Below are 18,104 nucleotides of genomic sequence, written 5' to 3'. Positions count from 1 at the left end.
TGCCAGGCCTTCATTTTTAATACATGAGTCACCCCTAGGGTAGGACCTGAACAGCCCAGAGGATAGGGTGCTGTGTATTTAAAAAGTTGCACTTGGACTTTTAGGTTTTACATGAACTGGTAGTGAAAAACTCATAAATGTGTTTTTCAGTACTGCAATCCAACTTCTTTCATAGGACAACGTGGATTACCTTGTTACATTTAGTACGTGATAACGTTCAATTGGGAGGCGGCAGAGAGCTTGCATTGGTTGTCTAAAGAATTGTAATTGAAACTCTCTTTGATGATAAAGTCAGATTTTTAATCTCAGATATCGAAATGCCACTTTTAGAAAGTTAGCATTTTCTTGTCCTACTCATTTGGTTGCTGTAGCCTGATCCTGGGTCAAATGACTAGGAGTAGGTGGCAGTTGAGCTTTGGGTATTGCTCCCAAACAATAAGACAAAGGGAAGATAGGTGTTGGCAGGACGAGTGACTATGAGTTGATATGGGTAAAAGCTGTCACCTACCACACTTGCACATCACAAAGGCTGTGCCAAGAAACTTTCAGAAAGGGTTTGACACTGGTCTTTTGTGACCCCATGTAAGCTGGGGCCAGGACAGGGAGAAAGGGTATGTCTGATACCACAGGGAAGTGGAAACCTAAAGAAGTGTTCTTTATTTCAAAGTGGGTACCAGGTATAAATATTGGACCTATAGACTCAACTCTTCAGTACACATCTAGAAGGACTTCTGTGCTGCTCTGCAAGAAGGACTGCCACTCTGCTGTCCTGCTTCCCTGCTGCCTGAGTGAAGGACTGGACCTGCTTCTTGTGCCCAGGCTCACCAGAGTGCCTCCAAGGGCAGGCATGCTGGCTTTCTGACCAGAGCCTCAAGGACAGAAGGCTCCAACCACCTTGAACCTGGCACCTGGACTCTGCCTGCTGTGAGACCTAACATTTTAAGTGGTGCCATCGCAGTCCTGGACCCTTGGAAGTGGGCCTGAAGGTCTCTGCCAGCACAACTGTGATCCCAGCAGGACTGACACATTGGGCAGCAGCGCAACGCATTTCCGTCCAGAAACTCAGAGTCGGAGCCACTGCTGGATACATCGCCTCTCCAAACTCTGCATCAGGACTGCTGCATAGTTCATGTCCCATGCAGGACTTCACATCACCGCCCACAGTCTGCCAGGAGTCACCACTGTGCAGCACATCTTCTATGCTGGTCTTTGTATCACAAGCCCCTTGCCAACAGCATCCTCGCTGACTCAGGATCTCACCTCTAGCCATTGCACAACTCAACTCAATGCAGGACTCCGCACTCCAAGCCCCTTGTCAACGGCATCCTCAACTACTATTCAGGATCTCACATCGCAGCTATCACACCTACAGGAATCACTCCTGCATGACGCATCCTCGATACGGACTCCGCAACACTCCACAAACAGAACTTAAGGTACTCTTTTTTATCGGGCCTGACTGGGTCCCTGTAGCTGGCCCACGCTACATCGCAGTCACCCTGAACTTTTTCACGGTTTGGTGCAACCAAATATCCATGTTGACGATTTGTGCTTTTTGTTGCTATATTCGCTTAAATGTTTAAAACTGCATATCTCCAGTTCTACCAATTGGATTTTTGTTGTTTTGGTCTTAAATTATGTATTCAATTTCTCTTTATTTTTCTTAATTGGTGTGGGGTTTTTCCTATGTTGTGTTTCACTTTATTAATGTTTGAGGTGCTACATAAATACTGTAGGCATTGCCTCTAAGTTAAGCATGGCTGTTCTTGTGCCAAGCTACTAGAGGGTTCATTACAATTTAATGTGGGGTTTGCTTGCTACTTCACCCTGACAAGGATTGTGGTTGCTGCCTGAGTAGAGTTTGACATCCCTCAAACAGTGACCCAATTTCTTGCACTAATCATGCCACTCAGAGGATGCAGTCTTTGCTCATCAAATATTCAGAGAATGTGCATTAATAAAACCTTATTTTGGGGATGAGCCAGGAAGATTTCATTTTCCTCCTGGGATGCTGTTTGTTTCTCTTGTGATTTTTCTGTTAATTTGGGACTTAGAATATTTATGACTTATGACTATGTACTCTCTTTTGGGCCTTCACAGCAATATTTTGCATATATCCTATATTGTTTATTTCTGAGAATTTTGTAATAAAACCCTTTAACTTTTCTCAGATCAATTATTGGTTATTATTATTATTATTATTATTATTATTATTGTTATTAGTAGTAGTAGTAGTAGTATTATATGGTTTTATAAAGAGCATAGCTACCCCATCAGGGTTTCCAGCACTGAGCACTTAGTGGTACGCCATCCAGGTCTAGCAACAAGTACAGCTTAAAAGAGCCAAGTCTGTAAGTACTTTTGGAAAATCAAAAAAGATCAACAAGATCTCATAGAGTCAGGCAGAGCATTTCACAGCTTAGGACCCAGATAAAAGAAAGACCGCCCCCCTTGACGGGTCTTCCTCACTCTGGGAACTGTGAAGAGATTAGTATTGCATGATTGAAAAAGGTGATTAGGCAAGTAAAGTGTCACCCGTGATCTCAGATAGCATGTGCCTGAATTTGACATGATTGTTTGCATGTAGCATAAAGCTTTTAAAAAAAAACGCTTTTTTGACCAGAAGCCATTGAAGATGTCGAAAGACAGTGGAAGTAGAAGCACGCTTATGAAGATGGAATAATAGTCTTGCAGCCGCATTCTGGATTACATGGTGTTGCCTAATGGAGGTATTAATAATCCCCAGTCAAAGAATGTTGCTGTAATCCAACCTGGAAATAAGTTATGTCTGTAGTACTGTTCTTTGGGTAGAGAAGAGAAGACACCAGATTTTCTTTAACTATCTCCTAACACCGAAGCAAGTGGAAGCTAATTTAGTGATTTTATTGTTCATTGAAATCCTTTCATCAAGCCAAAAGCCTAGAATCTTGTCTATGGAGGCTGGAGTCGGAGAGGTACTGAGAACATTCTGGAGCAGATGTGGTCCCCAGAGATGAAGTTGACTGCCCACTGGCAGAACCTGTTTTGTCTCCATTCAATTTAAGGGTGTTGTTATTCATCCAAGCGGCCACTTTCATTAGGCACATATTTAGAGCATCAGAGATGTAATTTTCCTTGGATGATAGAGAGACAATGATGTGAGTGTCATTTGCATTGGAAAAAAGCATAAGACAGCAGCTTTCCACTATATCTGCCAAAGGCCATACGTAAATATTGAATAAAGTCAGATTAAGAGTAGAACCTAGGGTATGCCAGATGATAATGGGAGAGGATTAGAGCTGGGAGCTTTGGTGTAAACCTGAAAAGAACGGTCTTAAGAAATGAACTTAGCATAGTCAAGGCCTGGCCTTGAATTTCCATGTTCTCCAGTCTTTGGAGGAGTAGGTCATGATTTACCATGTCAAATGCGGCACTGAGGTCAAGTTAGATCAAGGCTGCAGTTCCACCATTGTCTAACTGGAGCCTTAGCTGGTCAGTGACTTCAAGTAGAGTGGGCTTAGTACTATGACAGGCTCTAAAACCCGATTGGGAGGGGTGAAGAAGACCGTTTGATTCAATGAAAGACGAGATTTGCTGATTCACGTTTTTCAAGAAATTTGACTAGTATAGACAAATGCGACATTGGCCTATAATTAGACCAATTAGGGTGGTCAAGAATCGTTTTTTTCACCAAAGGCATCTCCATTGCATGTTTTCAAAATCTAAGAACCAGATTACCAAAATAAAAAGGCAGAAGATGGCACAAAGGTGACTCTGATTTGATGGAATTAAGCAGATTGGCAAATGTCAGAAGATCCATGAGCATGAAAGTGCTCAAGGAGCACCACAGAGCAAGACAAGAGGTTATTACTTCTCCTGATTAAAGCTGCAATATAGGTAGTGCCCTTCTCTGTTTGCGACTGGGATCAGTCAGTGCAAGAAGTTGAAGATAGAGAGGCCTGAATATCAGCCACTTTCTTGTGAAAGAAGTCCGCTAATTAGTTGCACTGCGACTGAGAAAGTGATAAGGAAGAGGAGATGACAGTGAGATCTGATAAAAATGTAACCACTTCTGTTTTGGGACAATTTCGTGCCATGGTAATTTCCTCAGATTTTAGTAGAGCAGCAAATGTTATGATTTTTTCAAAGGCCAGCCTATACTTGTGCTTATCATCTTCACAGTAAGTGTAGACCCAGACTCTTTTAAGGTGCTTACAGTGCCCTTTACGTTTGCGTAAAGCATCATTAAGTCACAGAGCTGGAGGAAGTGATCTGTGACGAGTAGTGCATTTGATGGGAAGTATGCAGTCAAGATAAGACCGAATCCAGCTATCAATAGTGGAGGAATCAGACTCCACTAAATGACTCAGTGCAGGTGTATTTGCCTGCAGAGCGGAGTTAAGAACAGAAAAGTTGAGTTTTGCCCAGTTCCTTGAACAGGAAACTGGGCTGCACGCCTCTGCTACAAAAGTAGAGGAGACTGAAATATAGAGTGGTATGGCCAAAATAGTCCAACCATAAAAGAGAAATTGAGCAATCTACCATAGGCCCTTTAGACTGGAAAACAGAGGATCAAGTGGGAGTTTAGCTTTATGCATAGGGGAATTGTTTATAAGATGGACATATAAAGCTCTGAAGTCCTCCGCCAAAGAGGTTGCCATTTTACAGGTAGGATTATCAAAATGGATATCAAAATCACCTAAATCAATGAAGCTGGCACATTTCAAGATGAAAGGGGAGAGGGCTTCTGGTACCCTGGAGCACCAGCTTTCCTCTCCTATCAAAGCTATCCAGTCTGATTATAATATAATCTTTAGGTAATGAGGCAATGGTGTCCGGAGTAAAGGCATCATTGAGGCAGGTTTCAGATAGGAATATGGAACATTGTCCATTAAGAACTGAAATATTTATTTTTAATGTTTGGCTAGAGAGCAGCAGTTGATATTAAAAATGGGTTCAAACAGTTTTTAGGATGTGACAGGGGAAAGACTTTAGATGCCATAAAGTGATGGGTGTCTGAAAGGGATGGGCACTTTTAAGGGTGGCACACTAAGTAAAAACCTTAAAATCACAATGGTGGCAGCTCAAACTCTCCATGAGCAAATTCACTCTGGAGAGACATACCTCTGAGGTTGCAGGACTAAGGGCTTAAAGTTGGGCAGCAGAATACCTAAAGGTGTATGATACAAAAGGTCCAGCATTCCTGGGCCCTGGTCACATTCAGGCTTGGATGGGTGCATTCGAGCTTGCCTTTCGCCACAGATCAAGAACTCAGTTATTGCGTGATCTCAGTTATTTTTTGCAACTCTGCTAAACTAATGTTGGGTTTGATATCGTGGCAGGTGCATCTTAATGGAAGATGAGGGTTGGAGCAGAACTGCCCGAAATACCTTTTGGGTATTCTGAATTTTGGAATGTTGTTAATTTTTGGGGATCGGGGTTTTGCTCCCACATAATACTCACCTATAAAGAAATACAAGGAATTATTGAGGTCTTAAACCAAACCTTTATTCACACTGCTTAAGGCTCAGTCACTCAACTTCATATGACCTTTTCTATTGCAGATCCAAAGTGCTCCAAGCATTTCCTTTACACTACCTCATCCTAAACACCACTGTTGACCATTTATTCCACAGTCATCAATCAATCAATCAGGATTTATAAAGCGTGGCTAATCACCCGGGTATTCTGGTGCTTGCAGGTCCCAGAGGCTTATTCGCATAGCCACATCTTGAAGCTCATTCTGAATTCCAAAAGTGAGGTGATGGTCCAGAAGTGCTTGGGGAGGCTGTCCTGGTTTTTGCTGCGATGTGACAGAAGGAGCATCCTCCACTCCTGCTTCCATAGATGCGGGGAGTATGGATAAGTGAAAGGGAGGCAGAGCATAGGCTTCTCGATGGTTGGTGGAAATTCAGGGGGTGGTTAAGGTACAATGGTCCTTGGTTGTTTAGAGCTTTGTGTGCGTAGGTCAACTGCTTGAATTGCCATCTCTTCTGTACAGGGAGTAAATGGAGTTGCCCATGCTGGGGCATGGTGTGGGTTTGAAGGGGAAGGCCTGGGATGAGTCTGGCTGCGGCGTTCCGTATGGTCTGAAGTCTCTGTAGGAGGCTTGTGGCAATATCAACGTAGAGGGCATTGCAGTATTTCAGTCGGCTGGTGATGAGGGCCTGTGTCACGATGCGTCTTGTGAGTAGGGGTAGCCACTTGAAGATCTTACTTAGCATGTTCAAAATGAGGAAGCAGACGGACGAGATGGCGTTGATCTGTAATTTCACAGTGAGCTTGCTGTCAATGATGATTTAGAGGTTTCTGGCATGGTCGGAGGGAGTGGGTACGAGTCCTACGTCTGATGACCACCAGGAGTCGTTCCATGTGTTGCTGCTATTGCCAAAGATCAGTACTTCCATCTGGTGTGTGTTCAGCCACAGGCAGTTGTTCTTCATCCAGTCAGCGATTCTTTTCATGCATCTGTGGAAGTTAGATCTGGTTCTGGAGGGGTCGTCGGTGAGTGAGAGGATGAGTTAGGTGTCGTCTGCGTAGGAAATTATGTGGAGACAGTTGGATCTGACGATTTTGGCCTGCGGGGACATATATGGGTTGAAGAGCGTGGGCAGAGGGATGAGCCATGGGGAACACCGCAAGTGATATCCTTGGATTCAGAGGTGAAAGGTGGGAGGTGGATCCTCTGGGTTCTTCAGTGCTTGACATACTATCTCTCTCCACACTCATCCATATTATATGGCATTGAAGAATGTGATAGCCCAGCTGGCCTTAAAGGCATCACTACAATCTACCAAATCTCCCTTCATACCATACCTGCACTAATCCTTCCTCCTTCACCTATCTGATCTTCTTGTTCTCAAGATACAAAGCTCAACTATTGGATGTATAATAACTCCATTTACCTTTGCACTTGCCACATATACTAAAACACTTTATGATAATTTTACAGATGTAGTTTATACCCTTTTTCTGAATTATAAAGGCATTCTTTAATTAGGCAACTGCATGAGTTTTCACTCACAAAATCAGGTTTTTATTTATCCTGAACCAATTAAGTTTGCTTCAGTCCACTTGAGGGGAACATGATATTTCGCAAAGGGATAAAGATATTTCTTACTGGCGTGATTAAAAATTAATGGCAAAATATTTCAGCTTTAGAGAACCCACTACCGTATATGTGTGTCTGTCCTAAGTATACATATCACACTGACTCCTCATAAAATCGCCATCTATTGAAAAAACGCCAATTAGGACAAGTATCACCAAACATAAAAATAGATTCAAAATGAGCACATTGTACCACCCTCTCTCTTCCAAAAGACATAGGACTACTATAATTTAAGGTGTGGCTTTTGATTACGTTTTTTTTTTCAGAGAGTGGTTAGTAGGGGAAAGTGCATCTGCAGGATTTTTACCCAGTATATTCAGGATTCTATTGTGGCACAGAGAAGTAGCCCATGGGAGGCACAGTGGCCCAGAAACATAATTTTTAACACCAACATCAAACAGCTCTGAGAAGCATTACCACTTTCACCATTAGTTGACACCAGCAAAATATTTTAAAAACCACAGCTGTAGTACTTACTGGCTATTTCGAAAATGCCACTGCTGACATATTTATTCAGTCAACTCACCCTCATCTACAGATTTGTTTTACAATGTCTCATGAATATTTTACCTACATGTCTTTATAAAATTCTAAAATAGAGATCCTAAAAAAGTCACCACAGTGAAAAGATTTGTAGGTAGAGTTGGCTGTTGGTTCTCTTATTTCTGGTATTGTACTACACGGATGTAAGCTGCCATTCAAAGTGTGGTAGATACTTAAGTGACAAGTAGAACCCAGCCAGAATAATAACAAATATGCAGTCTTTAGTACCAGCAGCGACGACCTACTCTTCGTGTAAATCCAGTGTGAAAATGTCATTTAGCTTCTCCTGTACGTCTGATAGATTGGCCACTCTGAGTCAGCTGTGAAATCTGAGATGTGGGTTGTATGCTTCTCAATGTTTGAGCAAAGGTCTGTCAGCACTGGTTAGATCAGAGAAAATCCAATATCTGTACAAACCCCCCTTTGAATTTACCATGATCATGTGCAGCTCAATGGCGGCAGCCACAACTTCGAACTTCAGCAGAAGATACAAGTTAAAATTTCCCTTTTCCTTTGCAGTCTTTCGAAGGTCAGTCTGTGCCTCAAACCGGTGACTATGATCAAATATCTGGAAAAGAAGGAGGGTTACAATTAGAACTTAAATTACCAGTCCAAGTCACTTTAGTTACTGTCAGTTTTCCAATAAATGTACAAAAAATAAGGCTTCCACTTACAATTTATGATATCGAAATTGTGTTTGAACCACAGAGAATGGCTACCTTATACTACTGTGCTCATTGGTTTCATATATCAATGTGTGCACCGTAATCAGCAGACCCAGTAATGCACAGCTACTTTCGCAGCTGTCCGCCGTCCTCAAAGACATACTCACCAAGAAGCCTGACAGTATGTTCTGTTTGAGACTTTTTGTGAGAAAGGAGTCAGAGTGAACTTCGCACCTTGGGCCAGATGTAGGAAGCCTTTTGCACGTCGCAAACTGCGCAAAACGCAGTTTGCGACGTGCAAAAGGCCTAACGTAATGCACAACCTCAAATTGCGAGTCGGTACCGACTCGCAATTTGAGGCTGCGACTCGCAAATAGGAAGGGGTGTTCCCTTCCTATTTGCGACCGCATCGCCATGCTGAGTTGCTTTGTGACCGCGAACGTGGTCGCAAACCAACTCGCAGTTACCATCCACTTGAAGTGGGTGGTAACTCATTCGCAAAAGGGAAGGGGTCCCCATGGGACCCCTTCCCCTTTGTGAATGTCGACAAAAATGTTTTCTCAGAGCAGGCAGTGGTCCTATGGACCACTGCCTACTCTGAAAAAAACGAAACCAAATGGTTTCGGAAGTTTTTCTTTTTGCAGCTCGTTTTCCTTTAAGGAAAACGGGCTGCAAAAAGAAAAAAAAACTGCTTTATTAAAAAAGCAGTCACAGACATGGAGGTCTGCTGTCTCCAGCAGGCCACCATCCCTGTGAGTGCAGGGACTCGCTATGGGGTCGCAAACTGCGACCCACCTCATTAATATTCATGAGGTGGGACCCCATAGCGAGTCGCAGAAGGTGTCTGAGACACCTTTCTGCATTTGGTTTTACAAGTTGCAATTTGCGGGTCACTATGACTCGCAAATTGCAAGTCGCAAAATTATACTTACCTACATTTGGCCCTTAATTCGGCCAGGAATTTCACCACCAGATTTAGGACCTGATTTTATAGGCTTCCCATCTGCTCTACTTCAAGTGCATTAAAAGACAAAACATATTTTTAATAAGGCTGACAAGATATCAGTCACGTTTGTGGTGGAGTAACCAGTCTGGCTAACTCTAAATCAGGCTCCAAGAATCTTTTTTATAGGAAATACCTCCCTGGGAAATGGAACCCAGTGGATAGATCCATGAGGCATTTTAAACTTGTGTGTCCATCTGGTATAAGTTGTGCTGTATGTGAACAGGGTTCAACAAGATCTCATAGCTAGTGCAGAAGAAACTCTGTTTAGATTAATTTTCAGTCCAGTAAGTTGGAATGGAGAAAGGTCCCCTCCATGCCTCTGGAGAGTGTGCCCTCCTGCCTTGATATCTCCATAGCAACCCATAATGCTTTTAGACTCTCCCTCAACACACATGATAATCATTAATGTGCACCAAGGCCTGTACATGGTATGGAGTGAGATCCATAGCGGGCCACCATGGTTAGGGGGATAGGGAAAATCATGTGCATCTCTCGCCAAGGATCACAAGACTGAAGGTAGTGGCAGTGAAGTGATTATAGTTGCATGGCATGTCTGCTTTTCCTATCACCTGTTTGGGACAGCCCCTACCACACTTTACTGCATTTTTCTAATTGTTCTGCCTGTCACTTGCAATCGGGTCCTTCACACATACACACATACTCACAATATGTTGTGTGTATGTGTGCTACTTGTACGCACAGGATGCATATAGAGCTGAAATGATACATGTGGATGTGGCCAAAGTCGGTTCCAGTTTGTATCAGGCATACTTTGGTGCTACTTAAGATGGTGGATCGGAGGGAGAGGCCTTTGAGTAGGTGCATAGTGAAATGCTCCTTCGCCTCTAGAACATTCCAGATATCCTCTTCAGTGGGTCAGGCTGAGGAGGTTTGATGGCTTTAGAAAACGAGAAAGGGTACCTTTGCAGCTAGGGAGTTTCACCCCCTCCAGCCCTTTCCTAGCCCATTGTTGTTTGGGAGAGACTACCCACCCACAGGTTAAAAGAAATTAAGTGGGGCAGCCTCACTTGTCTTTCTGCTCTTGTTTTGCATTGCTCCAAAGAGAAAACCCCTAGCTCCCCCTCTGTCTCTGCAATCACACTTGTAGCAAAGACAATGGCTGGACCAAACTGTGCAAAAATTGCAAAAGTGCACAACTAGCCATAACTCCTGGAATACACAGAGATTGCTTGCAACTTGAATTCAAAGATTGGACAGAAACTTCCAGCCAGTGAAGCCAAGATTTCTGACTGAGGCTTGGGTACCATATCAGTTGCAACTGAGAGATTCCTTTGAGCTCCAGGATTGGGATGCTGACTGCCAACTGTGGTTGTCAGATTTAGGACCAGTAGCCTGTGGAAGATTTAACTGGCCTGAAACAGGGGTTGCCTGTATCCTTCTAGAGGGAGAGAGCTGACTGCTCAAGTGTGGCATTGAAGTACTTTTGAAGGAAGAAGATGCCAGTCAGAAGAAACAGAGGCTGTGAGGAGCTCAGGCAAGTTGAAGTAAAGTCACTACTGTGACATGGAGTACAAGCCCCACACGAACCAGGCACAAGTGAGGTCTAGAAATCTGGGTACATCTCCCCAGTAGAGGTGGCATAAACAGTTGTGACTAAGGGAGTCCTGGAATTCAACAGGTCGTGAATTCCATCGGATGATCTAGTGCCAAGCAGTGCCAAAGCATTAGGAAAACTCCGACAACCAGATGCAGTAAAACTCATACGAAACTTGAAATGTCAAGAGAAGACCATGATTGTCAGAGGAGTGTGACAGCTAGGACCGAAGGTGGCCGCCAGCTCGTTTGGGAGAGAATGTTTAGTGATGGGGGCTAAGGAGGACCCAACTGGCAAGATCTCCATTAGTGCAAGCTTTCAGAATCCCAGTGCACCTCTGACTGGTGCTTGCTTCTGGTGAAAGACCTCCACACATTTTGCGTCCAAAACAGCAAAAGTACAATGACATTGCTCCTTGGAAAGAAGGTAGAGTACATACTGGAGGTGTAAATGTATCACATTTCTATTTGGAGAAATATCTTCTGCACACACATCAAATATCGTGAGCTCTGGGAGCTTTCCACACCCTTTCTGCACACTTGCTCACCTATTTCTGGAAGTAGGAGTCTGTGCAAAATGGTTGTAAAAACGTATTGGGAAGGTTTGCAATTATCTGCAAAGTTATGCTTATGGGAAACCTCCCTTCTCTGAGAACACTTCTCTTCTCACATTATACTAGCAGATAGTCTGCAGTTGCAATTTTAATATGGCAATGTTGAAAGCATCCACTAATCTTGATTCTCTGAATCAGGATTTGAAATCCACTCCTATAAATGACATTTTTGTGCAGCTACGTTCGCTTTACACATGCTGCGTTCTGGTAACTAAGCTTCATTTATTTCACACACTGTTTTCAACCATCGAAAATGGATATGTACAGTAAACTAAACACTTTCTTTTCAAACGAACCTGGCTCTTACCAAAACGATATTCCAATGGTTCTCATTGTGCCTCTCCTACTGATCACAGTTCATCTCATTCCAAACATCTGCCAGTCACAAGCAGTGCCACTCAAAGCTCCGACCTCCTCTAGATATTTTAAGTTTACAGGGAGCCCCTCTGAGTTCTCATCACCAACCGTGTAATCAAAACAGAATGTATCCACCTCGCCACTTTAGAGAACAAACTCAAGCCCAAGATTGCCTCAACAACATACAAGAGGACAGAATTACCGTTAACTGAGCCCTTGCACGAAGTCTATTGGTCTCATAATTTACTTTGACTCACAAATCGCAAAGAGACTTACAACTTGGTACTGTCTCTCGCCCATGTGCTAGGCTAAACACTTTCTTTTTGGGTAGATATCAGAATCAAAGGGCCAGCCCTGGCTTCGCAGCAGGGCAAATTTAAAGGATATTGAACAATTCCTAGACCTGTGTGCAAATTCTACATTACTTTGGGTATTTTAGCATCTGCAACCATGCTACTGCTACACTTTCGACCCAGCAGTTGGTTAAAAAGAAAATCCAGAAGCTTGCATAGGTTAGTAACCCTGACATATCTAGTAAGAGTTTTTTGAGTCAAAGCTATAGAGATTTTGATTACAAGATAATCTTTTTCATCACAAGTATCTTGTAACTTATTTTAATTACCCCTTCTATAGCTACAAAGATATAGAAACTTTACACTTCACTACATATGTATGCCAGTAAGCACCCTTGGCTGATGGATGGGCAAAGCTAACATAATTCCATTTTAACATTATAGATCGTCTATTATTAGTAGTAAATGTTGAGTGTCATGCTTAACATGTTATCCTTTGCTCCCTTTGGCCTCATCATCAACTCCGTCACACACCTTAGTCTAGCTTTTGGGAGGCATGCAGGCATGTCATCACATATGGTATATGTACGTCTCTGACTAAATATAACAAAACCTAAGATGCAAATACGAGTGCTAGAAATCACATGACTGCCCTGGCTTTCTGTGTTGCCACAACGTATATTCCTTGGGAGGTTTATTATGTACAACATCAAAATAAGGTTTTCCAACCGAGTGTCCATCAAACAAACCAAATATCTCTGAGTGCGAGACAGCGGTATCATGAGGAAAATACTGTGCCACCCATGCTGCAACCCAATGGTTCAAAAATGGAGCTGACGAGCTCTGGAGACGCACCTGTGATCTGAGTAGTGGTACTAAACCTGAGATATCGGCAGCATTTCCAGCAGCCCCAGGTATTTTTGTTGTTCTCTGGTCTCTACTGATAAATGGTACTAACCCAGAAATACGTGTCTAGAGATGAATAGTACTGTAATCACTAACTTTAGTGAAATACTACAGATTTTTTCAAGCAAGCGTTAATTGTTCAAACTGCATGTACTGGGATGCAAGGGGAGAACTCAACTGGAATGTTAAGCAGTGTGCTCCCAATCGGACTTCATGTTTAAAAGGCTCCCTCAAGCCATTGAGCTGACGAGCTCTGGAGACGCACCTGTGAGCAGGGGAGTGGTACTAAACCTGAGACAATATCGGCGGCATTTCCAGCAACCCAAAATTTTTTGTTGTTCTTTGGTCTCTACTGATGAAGGGCACTAACCCAGAAACACGTGTCTGGAGATCAACAGTACTGTCTGCACTAACTTTGGTGAAATTCTATAGATTTTTTCAAGTGTTAATTGTTCAAACTGCATGTACCAGGATGCAAGGGGCGAACTCGACTGGAATGTTAGGTAGTGTGCTCCCAATCGGACTTCAAGTTTAAAAGGCTCCCTCGAGCCATTGAGCTGATGAGCTCTGGAGACGCACCTGTGAGCCGAGGAGTGGTACTAAACCTGAGACGATATCCCCGGCATTTCCAGCAACCCCAGATATTTTTGTTGTTCTTTGCTTTCTACTGATGAAGGGCACTAACCCAGAAACACGTGTCTAGAGATGAACAGTACTGTCTGCACTAACTTTGGTGAAATACTACAGATTTTTTCAAGCAAGTGTTAATTGTTCAAACTGCATGTTCCAGGATGCAAGGGGCGAACTTGACTGGAACATTAGGCAGTGTGCTCCCAATCGGATTTCTGATGAGAACTGACTAGAAGGAGGCAATATATTAAAGGCTATGGGGCATATTTATAAGCCCCTAGCGCCACCTTGCGCCTCCTTAGGGTCCTTTTTTTTACGGTAAGGTGGGGTTAAGGAGGCCTATCTCCCATGCCATATGAACCAAGCGGTGCAATGCTTTCTTTGCGCCACTTTGTATACCCTTGCGCTACATTATGCCTATGCCAGGCACAACATATGCAAGGGTTCTTCGTTCTGACGCAGGGAGGCACAAAAAATGGCGCAGTGAAACTTACAAGATTTCACTGCAACATTTTTTCCATCATTTTTAACACCTTCTAAGCACAGGTGTTAAAATGACAGACAATAATTTTAATCAAAGGGCCGCCCTATGCTTTACTGCTCTAGAGTCAAAAAAATGTGATGCTAGTGCAACAAAGCTCCACGATAGCATCAAAAATGTTGATGCTATTGTCCTAACGACCTCCATGGTGTGCCTTATTGTAAATACGGCGCAATCATGGTGTTGTTAGGTGGGGCAGGGGTGACGTAAGAAAAGTGGCACATCAGGACCAATGCGCCACTTTCTTGTAAATATGCCCCTATATTTTAAGTGAATTACTGAAGTGAATTATAGAAAAGACAAACCTTTTACAAACCAATTCCCCTGCATTCCAATACAACCACAAAAAGTACTGTGGCCAGTTGTACTGTTTCAGCCTCGTGTGTGGCAGAGATGATTACCTGCTAACGCAGAAATTTACAAATACTTTAGAGTCAATACTATATTAGGCTTTGGTGGTTTGGGTGCCTCTATAAAGACATATTAATGCCTTCTTAGTTAGATATCTGATGGCTAGTGTCAGTCTTCTATCTACTATACACTGGCAGCAAATGTTGCTGCTGGGTAATAAGAAATCACCGAGCAGAGTCTGTGTAATCACAGGCCAGAAGAAGAAGAATGTTTAAGGTTCATCCCTGTGGATCTTTTAGCTCATCATCTGTCTCATGTTTGATTCACCAATGCTATAATGAACGATATTAAAAATGTAAAACCTCAATTAGGAGCGAACTAAATTTTGTGAAATCTGCTTGAGGTGTAAAACAGCAAGCATTCAAAGCAGCTGGTTAGTGACATACGTGCAATCAAAATATCTACTTGGGTTGTCAAAAAATGTAGGCACCATAACACGTAATATTTCCACAGTTTTCAGTTCAAACAGCCCATATTTAACCCTCACTGTAGGAAATGGTCATCTTTTTGCAATAATGTCCCCCAGATTTTTGCCTTACCTGTTTTTGCTGACTGCTAACCAGTGGTAAAGCACCTGTGCTCCTCCTTTCAATTTGATGTGATCAATATACTACGAACTGGCTTATTTAACTTACTTCTAAGTCCCTAGTATATGGTACAAAGTGTACCCAGCGTCTGTTAATTATATGCTACTAGTGCACTGCAGCACCCATTGTGCCATCTACTACAGTGACAGTGTAAAACATAATTTCAGGCCTACTAGTGAAGCCTGACTATTGCAGTGTAAAATCTGCAAGTTACCCTATGTAGGCATTGTTGCCCACAAAGCAAGGTGGTTTGTACTTAAAAGTGGGACATGTAGAAATTTAATGTTGGCATGTCCTTATAGTTACTAGCACCGAAAAGCTATTTTTCATTCTGGCTAGCCAAGCTCTTCTGGAGCACATAAAATGCTAATAATGAATCTGGGCAGTAGAGCTAGCCAGAACCCTGGTTGTTTAATTATTTTTAATAGTTATTAAATATTCACATCAATGGCAAAATCAGAATTTTAATTTATATTAAGGAAAATTAACTTTTAGAAAGTTACCTTTTCCCTGCCTTGAAATTCATGGAGGCCAATATGCATTTGCTCTCCAACATCTCCCAGCCAGTGATTAGCATCTCGGTAGGTAGGAAAAATATTAAATGCCTACCTGCTGACCAGAATGGGCAGAGATGACGCCTCTGGACATCACAGAATATGCAGATTGGGAGTTGTGAGCATTGTGAGCATCCTATTCGACATTACAGGGTCAAATCCTCCTGGAGTGTCAAATCCTTCCTGAAAGGCCTGCTGAGCTTACATGTAACGCTGGGGGCACTCGTGAAAGGACGGGAACGTAATGCCAAGACATTTCTTGAGCATCCACTCTCTGGTTGCTCAATTTTAGTGCCAGATATGGGAGGACACTTGGATTACCATAGTACACTCCCCCACACACACAACGCTTTAGTGCAAACTTAGTGTGGCTCAAGATGTTTGTCATCTTGAACATGCCCAAGGTGTGTAGGTGGTGGCCCCGGCAACCTTTACCCCATTGCTTAGGGCTAAAAGAGGTCTATCCTACAACTGCCCAAAGGACTGGTGGCAAGGCAACTGGACTTGGATTGGCTTCGACAGCTCCAGCGAAGTCAGAGCAGACACTCTGATTCCATCAAGGCGGTATTCCGCAGGAGGCAGATGGCCAGCTGGGACCTCGGGGGGCTTCAACCAACCACGTTTTGGTTCCGTACCTACATTAACATCTCAATGCTCCTTCACCTCAGACTATTATTCTGGAAAGGCCTTAAATTCAACCGCTCCTGTTCCTACAAAATGGTGTTTTGTCTTAAATACAAAATGTCAGTGCTCTAGTTGTTCATTAAAACTCTGTGGTGCTACCGAATTTGATTACACCAAACTATGAAGTCACCTTAACCATTAGTTGATATTCTGGATATGATATTTGTAACGCAACTGCTTTATTCTCAGCGTTCTGGCATACAACCCTTGAGTATCTGATGACAAACTGTTTTTTGTACGATTTTAACCACAGGCTGTGAAAAAGCAGCAGTATTCAGCTTTTAAAATATCTCACTAATAAAGGGCTGAGAACTCCAAAATAAAATGCAGATTTTCGTGAGGAAAAACACACATTTATATTTACCGTTTTGCATTAATGAATTTCATTGACTAAACTAAGAAGAAAACGAAATATTTGACACATAACTCTGCATTGTGAATTCCTGAGATATACACTACAGGGCATCTTTGGATGTTCATTTAGAGGCCTAATGCTTCTGAGGTAAATTATTAGTGACAAATTTTTACTTCTTTCGTTTTGCAGATTTATCAATTGTAGAGGATGTTTCCTCCTGTTAAGGTCTGGCAATACATTTAGTTGTGAGTAACACACAGGTTGATTTTCATAAGAGCAAGCTTAGTTGTTGTCATGCGCTGGGTGGCACCCCTCTGGAGAGCAACTTCTTAAAACAATCTTAACATAAATAGGTTTGACGAAATAGAAAATGGCTACCATAGGATACCGGGGGACAAGGAGAGTCAGTAAAATGGTGGATAGCAGGGAAAGTAAGTGAAAGGCAATAGTACTGTGAAGGAAGAGTCAATGGAATGGTGAAAAGTGGGAAGGGAAATTCAGGAGAGTTATGGAAATGAAGAACTGAAAAAGGCTGAGGCTCAGTCAAGAAAATAAGAACAGTCATAGAAAAGCATGAGTATTTTGTGGTCTGCAAACAATATAAGCTGCATCATTGTTGCGCAACTGGTCAGCTTTCTAATATAGAGAATGTGCACTAGATCATGTTATAAAAATCTGGTTTGTGTAAAATGTTTGAAACACTTATACAGAGCAAGACTTACATTAAAATGACTGTACAAATGGTGTAAAATTGCAGCTACCATGGTGTGCAAAACCTAATGCGAAACCTGTGTATGTGTAATTACCTAACTTAAAAAAAAGTATATATTTATTTCAAAAAGACACCCGATACTTGGCACATATGTTGTTTGTGCTGGGGTTTTTGCATTCTCTGTTATCGCCCGCCTTGAATTGAGCTTGTTAGTGAATGATACCTGTTGTATTGGTAGTAAAGGAAACAACAAATCAGTTGGAGTTGCAAGGGGCAACCAATAAAACACGCAATGTACACCACTTCCATAGGAAGAGTAGTTTACAGTCCAAACCCAACTCTGAAAATATGTGTCGCCACATCCAACCAGATCTCAGGTGATGGGGTGCTGGAATGTTCCTACTATCCTGTTCTAAAACTTTATCCTTCTGAGAGGGCCTGAGAGCAGAAGCCCAAGATGGCCACAGCCTGCAAGGCTCCTAGTAGCAGCCTCATTCTTCTTCCGTCACTGTCCTAAGGGCTGTTGGCACTGGTGGACGATGGCTGTGAGTGCTAGTGAGCCCCAGGTCCAGATTCAGGATTGGTTACATGTAGAGCGACAC

General features: G+C 42.6%; 1 protein-coding gene across 6 annotated transcripts in view; it reads right to left on the bottom strand.

Annotated features, from left to right (window-relative positions):
- LOC138259028 (transmembrane protein 40-like) overlaps positions 1-18,104 on the bottom strand; it is a 181,386-nt gene that overhangs the window by 121,642 nt on the left and 41,640 nt on the right. For all 6 annotated transcript variants that reach the window (XM_069206431.1, XM_069206429.1, XM_069206433.1 and 3 more), the window contains exon 2: positions 8,067-8,201. The gene's annotated coding sequence lies outside the window, so the exon portion shown is untranslated. The remainder of the gene's footprint in view (positions 1-8,066; positions 8,202-18,104) is intronic.

Source organism: Pleurodeles waltl, chromosome 9, assembly GCF_031143425.1.
Source record: "Pleurodeles waltl isolate 20211129_DDA chromosome 9, aPleWal1.hap1.20221129, whole genome shotgun sequence".
In the NCBI taxonomy this organism is placed as follows: Eukaryota; Metazoa; Chordata; class Amphibia; order Caudata; family Salamandridae; genus Pleurodeles; species Pleurodeles waltl.
Note: the sequence above shows the minus strand (reverse complement) of the source record. Positions and strands in the feature narration are given on the sequence as shown.